The following is a 10657-nucleotide window of genomic DNA, read 5'->3' as shown; positions in this document are numbered from 1 at the left end:
ACCATAATACCATATCCCACTCTGACTGACCCTACATTGTCATCTCTGTCCAAAAATCTAAATACACTTGCAATCCATCATGTAATGGTGGAAGGTCTAATCGGCAACGATGGGCCCAGCATCACATCAAACCGTTTGTCCTTGTCGAGGAATGTCAACAAAGTACGTCAAGTGCGACACTTTGCCGCTTTGGATCAAGGAGGATTCGAGGGGAGAAATGATAGACAGGAAATTGGAAAATCACCTTTTCTTTTGCCTCTTCTGGTATAAACTCGACAATAATTTGTGCCTAGTGCGGATACATCCGATGCAGAATTCTGAATTTCAGGCCCCCGCCCTCTCTAATTACATCCTGCCCGTGAATTTGACATCAATTCACGGTCACGATGCACTCCCTCTATATTATGGGGCTATAAAATTTTGATCTGGGCTGATTGGTCATTCTCCCTAATTTGTGGAGAAATAGAGAAAGATCCAATGTAGATTTCTGATTTTCTACGGACAGGCCCAATGTAGATTTCTAATTTTCACGGCAAAACTATAAACATTCAAAAGATCAAAACCCACATTCTATACACCTTATCGGCCCGTGAATTAGTATCAATTCCAAACTGACACCTACCCAAAATGTACTTCGAGTCTATAAATACTGACCCTGAGCTGAACCGTCATTCTCCCTAATTTGTGCTGGTGGTCTACTAAAACATGCTAATCTTTTCCTTTCCTTGTTGCCCATTACAGCTTTCCATGCAAAGAAAAGGAATGCTCAAATTAACAGTAAGAAATAAAACAGAATGCCTCCGGATCCAGAATCCAAGAAAAAAGTATCACACAACAGTTGCAAAAAAGATTTGGTGGCTGATACAACTTCAATATTGCGTCAAGGGGTTCAGCTTGCTACTCGGTAGTAGTGAGAGTTCCCTCCGATGTTGAGGATGAAATTTCACTCTTCTCCGATAGGGCAGTTGCTGATTCTTCCTCCAGTGTCGCAGATGAAAGGCCCATTTTAGGATCTTCCTTTGATGTTGTAGATGAAAGGCCAGTATTCTGATATTTCAAGATTGTTTCATTGTCCAAAGGCCAGGATGCTCCTGCCATGACGGCTTCAATTTCCCATGCTTCTCGAGGCAGGTGGTGAGGTTTTCACATCCATTAGATGTTACACGCTGAACAAACAGAAACTTATATTAAGGTTCCATTTGATGAATTTCTTCAAACTACTAAATGTGGTTTCACCAATTCTCCTAGCTGCTAGTCCCAAACAAAAAGATTTTATCCAGTATTGTCAGACTCAAATCAGACCCAGTTTCAAGGCGACAGATGAAAATTCCATGCCCCTGTTTTTTTAATTATTTTCCTAGGCTGAATGATCTAACAAACGGTTAAACTGTCAACCCATGACCCAGTGAGTTTTCTGGTTTTTGTCAGGCCTGAGTCTGACAACATTAATTTTATTTTTCTATTTTTTGTATTCATCTGTCAACCAATGCTTGAAACCATATTCAATCTTGCTATTTTTTCATTCTTATATCTGTTAATCCAACCTATAAAACGCCAGTGAGATTGATCATAGATTCAGTTAAGAGAGATACATACTACACTACTTTCAATTCGGACACCACCAAATTGTCTAAACCGTGCAATCACGTCACTATTGATGAACTTAGACATGTTCTGATTATTCATTGCTGATATTAGGAGAGCATCATTAAAATAGCAATCTGGTGAAACTGTAACCACCTGCAGTTAAAGTAAAGCAAAAGAATAAGCAATTTCAACTTGATGCTCTTTTGCTTGTGATTGTAATGAGTAGTGTGGTGCAGTGTAATGATTCACAGGCAAGGCATTATGTAATTTGGCCTATATATAGGTCCCGATAAAATTTTATACACAAACACATTGGGAAATTTTGGCATATTTATCTGCAATTACATCACATCAGGACAGAGTTCATAGTGGAAAAGTCACTAATCAAAATATGCATCTCTGAATTTATTAACACTTTAACCATGTATAACATCATAACCACAAGTTTTGTAATTCATGTGGATAGAATCTGACTTGGTATCTAGGAGATTTGCTCCTAAACTTAAGATATTTTCAACCCCAGAGGAATCATAAAAAACATGATGGTGCCTAGAGGTGTATAAAACTTGGCAAATGGGAACTGGCCATATGTATATTCAGTAAAGATGTTCTAGATTACACTGCACTTCTTTTTAAGTGTTAAAAGAGACCAAAGAATACTAGATATCAATAAAAAATCTTATTATATGACTAACCATGCCTTCTTTGAGTTGTCTAGCTGTCCGCAATGCCCTGAGCCCAGGTTCTGTTGGCCTCTCTATCCCCTAAAAGAGTGAGAAAAAAACAGTTCAGATCATCAATTGGATGAAGGCAAAAACATTACAAGCTAACATTAAGACTCTCTTGTGTCATACCACACAACACCTCAATCAAAGAAATGACTGACCTGAGGATAACCTCCTGGATCATGAGCATCAATCCCAAGGAAATGTCCTATGCCATGGGGCATGAAGATGGCACCCAATCTTTCTTCCATCATATCATCAGCCTTCCTGGAAGGAATATCAATTTTATGCTTCTATTACATGCTTACCAATAAAAAAAAATTCTATTACATGCTGATACTTGATCATTCTAAGTATTTCTCATGCAAAAGACTCATACCCGATGAGAATTCCTCCCTCTACCAAGGACTCCAAAATATGCCGCTCAGCTAATCTGTTTTGCATTGGAATTAAATATGGAATATCATTAACAAAACATTAATTTACGCAGCTAAACTCAAAATTATGGTAACTATGATGTTCCACTCAAAATGATAATGCAATCACAGGCAGATGAACCAAGGTTCCTAATGATAGAGATCTCAAACTCCATACGTGTGCAAACTAGCATTCATTTTATATCATAAATGTAAATATCACCACTCTGCAACTCTGATGCTTGATAACCTTGACCCAAAAAAATGATAAAAGATACTCAACAATTTTACAAAGAAAAAGGGAAGCATCAGAGCAAAGAATGCAAGTATCATTTGTAAGCACTTATATTATACTTGTAGATACTATAAAGATGAAGGATGAAAAATTAAGATGTACAAAACCATACTTGTGCATGTCTATCCAGCTTACTCCGTCTTTTATTGGAGACATAACCTCATTATGAACCTTCAGAACTGCCTGAGAAATTGTGAATAAGACATTTAACTTTTTGAACAGAACAAAATAAATAAGAAATGACTTAGTATACCTAAACCCAGGTGCTTTAGTTTCTCATTCACTAATCTAATTGTGACCAAATGGTGATAGGAGGTTAGGCAACCAATGTGCTAGCAAAATGATATTTTCCAACTTGTCATAACTTAGGCAATACCTTTCCATCGCCATCTGAATCTAATTGGAAAAGAATACAAAACCCAAACAGAAAATATAAATCAACTAATTAGAAGCATTGGATAACTACCAAATAAAGCATCTAACTTGAAACAAAAAAGTTATTCTTCTGAAAAAATGGTAGGATCCATCTAATGGATGCCATGAAGGGTGCAGAATGGGTGGGCGAATTTCAAAAAAATTTCCTATCTTAACTGGGAATCATATTCCCTAAATTTAGAATACATTATTCAAGGATTCTACTTGAACCATAATCAAACCAGATCTGAACCAAAAGGAAACAGGAAGGATTATAGTTGATCCGGAGAAACAATATCTCCCAAAGTTGGTGTTCACGCCCAAAGAAGAAACCAAGATCCGCTCCTGCTGAAGATGACACAGCTGTGGATGGAACAGAACCAGCAGAGTGCATCCTACATACTGAATTCTTCACAAGAACCCTCTAGAAACCTTGAACACCGAATCTTTTTGTCTTTCTTGCAAGAGTGTTGTCAAGAACTAATTTCTTGACTTCCTGTTGCTGCAAAAATCCAATCTTCCAACAGGGAGTGGAGGCGGATGAAGGAGGAGAAATCCAGGGACAAAGAGGGTAGAACTATCTCTTCATTCTGGAGCCTGTGAGAGATCCGATTTCAATTCGTAGGATGTGTTTCTTGCTTACTCAAACCCCTAGTTCAAAATCTAATATTTCTGCTAGGATTTTCTCCTCTTTCTTCTTGATTAAGAAATCTCCCAATATTTTGGGAGTTATCCCAATCTAAATCAGTATTTGGATAGGGGTTAATCTTAATCCTATCTGCAAATTAAGTTAGTTAACTCCTGATCTTATCAGGAGGTTACCAGATTCAAATCTAATTTGAATTTGGTCTCTTAGAGTGGATAAGGTTAAAGACCCAATCATTTTACTAACATTAATCTCAAATTCGCCCCATGAACAAGTGATCATATTAGTCCAGTTCAAAATGGGCTTTTGGCCCATTAAATGTTCAGTGTTTAACCAGTTTCCAATCTGCTGCCCAGTTGGGCTTCTTTGTATGGCATGAGACCCAAGCATTGATCTACACACCAGCCACATGGGTTCGGCCCAGCTTTTATTACAAGGCCCAGCCGAATTCACTAAAAGACTCAGTGACCCCCTTGAGCCCATCACATAAACCCTATGGGCCCAACACTTACATTAAGTGGTCCCTACGCCAAGCCATCTCATAAAAACCCAAGGATTGTGGGCAAGTGCAAGATTAGCCCATCAGGTATTATCCTAAATGGTCTTACACTCAACCTCTCAACCCTTAATGATCAAGCACTGCCCGACAAGAGAAGACATCTCCCTCGACTACAAGGAACAGTGCCGCACTCTCCACTCACATGGATCCCGGGAATTAAAACCTTTTGCAAATCTTTTGAAACCGTACATATACATATATATATTAATTTTGCAAAACAAAATTCCAACGATTGAAATCAACTGCTGGCAGTTTGGTTTCCATCAGAGATAGTGCATTCCCGATCATTACCATTGTCCGACAAAAGGGCTGATCCTGTCACTATGACCACTCACTCAGATGAATTCTCAGACTGCCCCAACATGTCTAGGTTTTGACCCCCACTAAGGATCTCACTGATTGACACATCAAAGACAGCCCGATCCGATACCTAGTGATGTGTCATAATCGAGTCTAGGGGTCAGGTGTAACTTTCCAGTTTTTGCCCATCTGTCTCCAAGGTCTAGGGTAATACTGGAATTCTAGTCCGATTCAAGGGTTCAAGCAATCCCATACTGCATGTGCCTTGGGTTTTACCCTGATGGCCGAAACAAACCATCCCAACACTTGGTGGCACATCAGTATCAACAGTGGTAGGATAAATCTCCCCAGACTTATCCAATGGCTGCGAACATTTAAAACTAACACAAGTTTCCATAAGTGTCCAGTTTTAGGGCCTTGTACAAAATTATACCAAACAACATGAATCAAACATGCACTTTAATTTATTTCCACTAAATAACAAATTATATCAAATCTGATTGAAGCTAAGGACATACAAGACTGTCTAACATCTTCATGTTCTGTAATACACAACATTAACAACTGGACTAGAAGCATTGCACTTACATTATATACGAGACGTTGATCATCATTGAATTTTCCATTTACCTACATGAAGATAGAATGTAACCAGTTATGATTGTTAGCCAGTAAATTTATCAATCTTGGTAGTACATTGAATTGGACTGAGTGAGCAATAAGTTATCAGGAACAAATTTAATATGGCAAAGCAGGTCTCACATTTTCCCAGTGCACATTTTACCAACCCAGATATTAAATCCTAAAATCGAAAAATTTTTCTAGCCCATCAGGATTATGGTTACTCCATTACAATAACCCCAATATAGTTGTAATTATTAATGAAGCTTATTAATTTATCATGTAACTCGAGATTTCTTAGATTAGCCATGACATGCTTGGAGTGGTTTCAGATTAGCAGTGGTGATTAAGTCAAAGGAAGATTCATTTGATATGGACCTAGCAAGATTATACACGGAAGAGAGCTATTCAAGATCAACTTTATCCAAAACTATAACCAGACCCCATAGTTCAACTCGTCAATGCACTATTGCAACCATAAATTATTAACATAGTCTATATTTTTTCAAATTCTGATATTATATACCTATAAAAAAGGTCTAGAATTTTATATTTGTTATTTTTCTGAGTAAGATAAGGTAAATTTATTAAAAAGAAAACAGAGTATACAAGATGTATACGAAAAGAAAAAGAAAAAAACAGGGGCAAAACAGAACCCACAAGCCACTCCAACAAAACAAACGAGCGGGCCTGAGAATGCACGAACAAGACCTCCCACAGCACCCCAACCTAGAGACCTCAGCTAACCTACCTACAGAGGCCCAAAAACACCCCGTGAACCATGACAAAGCAAAAACTCACTAGTGAACACTAAAACCTTCTGCGGTTCTGCCTCTGCCTCTTCTACCTCTCCCTCTGGCGCAACGAGTCCCACAGGAAGGAGGATCAGCAACCGGCAGGTGGTAGCAGTCCACAGAAACTTGGACTTTCTAACCCCGAGCGGAAATGACGAAGAATCAGACATGTAGTCCGACCACGAGCTTTCTGACCCCACTTCTGTATCAGTCTCGAGAGAAGGATCAAGCCCAGAGGGGTGAATCTTCAACTCCTCAGAAAACTTATCTTTAAGCCAATCTCGGACGCTGGTCTCTTGGTCCCCTAGGATAGACACCCCAAGAAACTCCCAAAGCGCATCGCTTTTTCCACCTGCTCATCAACGCCCACCTGTGCCGATACAACATCCTCTTCTTGAACTTCCGATAGGGGTCCACTCACCCGAGCCCCATCATTAAGAGGCTCTCTTGTGGCCGGAGAGCTTGTGGAGACTGAAAACCTAACCGAGAAATTGGTAAGCATGGACTTTGCAATGGTGTCGTTACTGGTTTGAGCTTCACAACTGCCACCTCCACATGCAGTATCTTTGATGGCCTCAAATCTATACCAAATGGAGCTCAAAGGGACAAGCCCTTGAGAGCCCATCGGAAATTTGGGCTTTAGAGCGGCCAGAGGCAGGCCCAGCCCATGATTAGGTTAACCCATAAAGGTTGGCCCACGCTCCAAGTCGGGAATCGAAATTTGAGGCTTCCCTGCTCACCGAACACACTCAAAAGACTTTTGAAAATTGAATCACCCGCCCAGTCTTGAACAGAAACCTTTGTTGTTCCTGGATTCACCGGCGCCCTTACCTCCGATGGCACCATATCCAGCGAGACTCCGTCTGGGGCCAGAAACAACAAAGGAATCCCGCCTCCCGTTTCTGATTGACTTGGGGCGCAAACCTCTGTTTCAGAAATTAAAGGCACCGGCACCGACAGTCTCCCTTCCCTTTTCCTCTGTACCAGTCCCCCGCGCTCAAACCCGCCGCTTCTTTCTATTTCTCCTCCTTTTATGGTGTTTCCGCTTGGGGAGAACCTCTCAAACCCCGCCCCTGAGGGAACGCCCACCCTCACCCCAATACCAGTCTCACATGTCGGAGCAGGGTATGACTTTCTCCCAGAGATGGACATAGTATACGGCTGCGGGTTAGAATCCCAATTGTTTTCCTCTTCTTCCATCGCTGCCCACCTAATGGGTCTCCTCGGTTTCGCTACTAACGACTCTGGCCCTTCCACCACGAAGTTTACCACAAAAACTTCCCCCAAAATCTCCACCGTCAAAGATTTTGGTATCTCGTGCGAGACTTCCGCCCATATCAGCAACCTCATTGCTTCGAGGTCCGTCCAACAGAGGTTATCCTCTGCCACACCTGCAAAGCAGCCACCAACGGCGTTTCCGTGCTCCCTAAACATTTCCAAGCTCCAGGCTTGGAGTGGGAGCCCAAATACCTGGATTCGCGACCGCTGGGATCCCCACACAGCTTTTTCCTTCTCCAGCCCTGGATCCCACCGAAAAAGTGCTAAGGTTCTTCCTCCGAGCCGGAACGGGCTCTTTCCCACCAACCGGATAACCTCAAGTTCCGATTCTAGGATAACCAAAACGCGGCCACCTGCTAACTGCCTGAACTCCGGTTCTGTACTGCAGTTGCACAATCTCGAAACCTGAAGCTGCAAATCCTTCGACCAGAGAAATTCCCCTTCAATTTCCCCGACCAAACACCTCCTCAGATAACACTCCCTTTCCTTTACTCCGAGCTCACCAGCACAAACACGTCAACCCGTCAGAGTTATCCGAACTGTCGCTTCGCCCAACTCTGAGAAGCCAAACATCGTGAACTATCAGAAGCCTTAACACTTTTTCGGTGGGTATTGGTCTCCCCGGACTCGCTCGATCGAGTTTAGGATGGAGACTGTCTTGTCAGAGACAAGGACGAGAAGGGAGAGTGAAGTTACTCACTAGACCCATCATCATATTTAATTTTATATTTGTTATTTAATTTATGTCAAATGACCAAGTAAGGAAAATGTCATGTTGAAGCATCAAGAATTCATGAATTGTCAGAATCAGGAACATGCCTGACATGGATATTTCATCCACTTAGGGGAGCTCATGCAACAGTAGTTAATAAACAAAAAAAGAAGTGCATTAGGGCTTGATCCCCTGGGTTAGTGGCTGTTTTTTTGGGGGGGGGGGGCGGGGGGGGGGGGGGGATGTATGTATATTTTGGTGGAGGATAGGATGCTAGGTGCACTCAGTTGATATTATTGTGGAAGAATCTTTCTTTACTTCATTGTCTTCTTACTCTATTATTTTCTATTTAGTAAGACCTCAAGAACAGTTGATCAAGAAAATGTGTAGGGCATAAGATATGTTTTGAGATGGGCTAGATGCTGATCAAGCACTTGCTTAATAAGTTTCCAGATATGTATACTTTTTATTTCCAAAATCAGTTTACTTAAAGCTAGATATTACCAATTAACAAGTCTTACATTATGAGTATAGAGGTTTTATCTCACAGATGATCCTCCAATTTGTCTCATCCCAAATTTATACGCTGTATGTGTTGGGTTTCTTTCCAACTAGAGATTGTTTTAAATTTGTCAGAAAATATCCTTGCATGGGTTCAAATTTTGCATCACTTCGTCTTACATGGGTACATTATTGACCGCTGAAAAATCCAATAAGGGCCACTAGTTCTCTTGCTATAACGTTTTAGGATTATGAAGATGTAAGGAAAGGTATTAATGAACATATACAAGGATTTCACCCCTTACATCAAAACAAAATGTCAGGCATGCCTTTGATTGATAATTTATATATTAGAGAAGACAGTATAGAGGAATAATGAAAGAAGACAAGAACTCACAGGGAATGAGCATGAGATATCAGAAGCAAACAAATGGTATTCTGCTTCCATATCCATAAGGGCCATGTCACCATCCTCCAGAGTCTGCCATTAGAAAAAGGCAAGCTAAATCAAAGATGAAACTAAGAGGATAAAGCTTTCAGTGTTCTGAATATAAAATGGTATGCATGACCAATTTTACCATTGTTTTGTCCAGTCTATTCAAAATATGATGTAACATATATGATATAACACCCCCTGGTTGGGACTGATTTAATGTTCTCATGTTTGTTTTTTCAGAAAAATTAGGAAAATGAAAAAGAACAGAAGTCAAACCACTTTAGTTCACAAGTAAAAATAGCAGAATCCAGATCTGTAAAAGGATCAAGGAAAAGAGTGAGCCATATAAGAGAGAGAGAGAGAACTGCTTTGACATGTTAAGAGGATACTACCAAAAATGTAGGCCAAACAAATGCTATCACAAAATACTGCATCATAAGCAGTCAGTAATTGTCCAAACATTAAATGCCATTTAAGGCCAATAACCTTTTCTATGCATAAAAAAGAACACAAGGTTTAGAGTTATTCTTTTGCACGTTTTTACATGTAGCAACTAAAGGTAGCACCCAAAAATATTTATAAGATCTCCAACTCACCCCTTTAATGTGGAAAGTTTGCCATATGGCATGAAAAAGTCATTTTTGCTCTCATATCTGCTTAAAATTTCGGAAAAGTTAACTGGTAGAAGTGCAAAAATAGAAGTTTAGATGCACAAGGGCATCTAATAAGCATGTTTACATGTGGCTAATTGTTAATCTGGACTGCCAATTTGGCAGAACACCCCTGTGCAGCTGACTTAAAGACCCTTAGAAGCATAATAGAATAACTTTGCCAAGGTTTTACATTCATGGATTCCATGAAGAACAGTTATCAATATGATTTATTTGGGAACAGAAAACAAAGAATATCATAAAATGGAACTGAGATTTGAGGACATTATGGAGTTGATCATGAATATCAGAAACAATAGTCAAGGTGTACAAAGAATATTTTAATCTGCATACCCTGTCATTTGGAGCAGCAGCATGGCCATAGTGAATAATGGAGCTGAAATAGAACACCCAAAAAGTGAAACCTCACATTAGTTCTCCTTCTACATGCAACCAAATTTGTCTTTTATGCAAAAATTATGGCATACTGGCATCAACAAAACATGCATTGGCAATGTCATCTGCGAGCTACTACATAGACATGTATAACAGAGACTAGATGAGATTAAGAAATGTCAAAAGAAAAGTTAGATTGGTATTTCTCAAAACGTAAGTTTCTAAATAAATCAAAGTTTCACTTTAATGGTTTTGTCAACACTAGAACCATTTCTCTTAACCAGCACAGACTGCATGTTTATAAACTTGTGTTTTTTATGTAGAGCC

General features: G+C 39.9%; 1 pseudogene across 1 annotated transcript in view; it reads right to left on the bottom strand.

Moving 5' to 3' along the window:
• Positions 1–748: 748 nt before the first annotated feature.
• LOC148876605 (uncharacterized) overlaps positions 749–10657 on the bottom strand; it is a 47375-nt pseudogene continuing 37466 nt past the window's right edge. Inside the window, exons 9-17 of the transcript XR_016106627.1 lie at positions 10289–10331; positions 9246–9329; positions 5531–5572; positions 3136–3206; positions 2692–2745; positions 2474–2579; positions 2283–2351; positions 1597–1740; positions 749–1166 (exon numbers count right to left, since the gene is read on the bottom strand). The product of XR_016106627.1 is annotated as an uncharacterized LOC148876605 (transcript). The remainder of the gene's footprint in view (positions 1167–1596; positions 1741–2282; positions 2352–2473; positions 2580–2691; positions 2746–3135; positions 3207–5530; positions 5573–9245; positions 9330–10288; positions 10332–10657) is intronic.

The sequence above is a fragment of the Nelumbo lutea genome, chromosome 1 (assembly GCF_056320005.1).
Source record: "Nelumbo lutea isolate HS-2025 chromosome 1, American lotus-T2T, whole genome shotgun sequence".
In the NCBI taxonomy this organism is placed as follows: Eukaryota; Viridiplantae; Streptophyta; class Magnoliopsida; order Proteales; family Nelumbonaceae; genus Nelumbo; species Nelumbo lutea.
The sequence above is the reverse complement of the archived record's forward strand: the minus strand, read 5'-3'. Positions and strand labels throughout refer to the sequence as shown.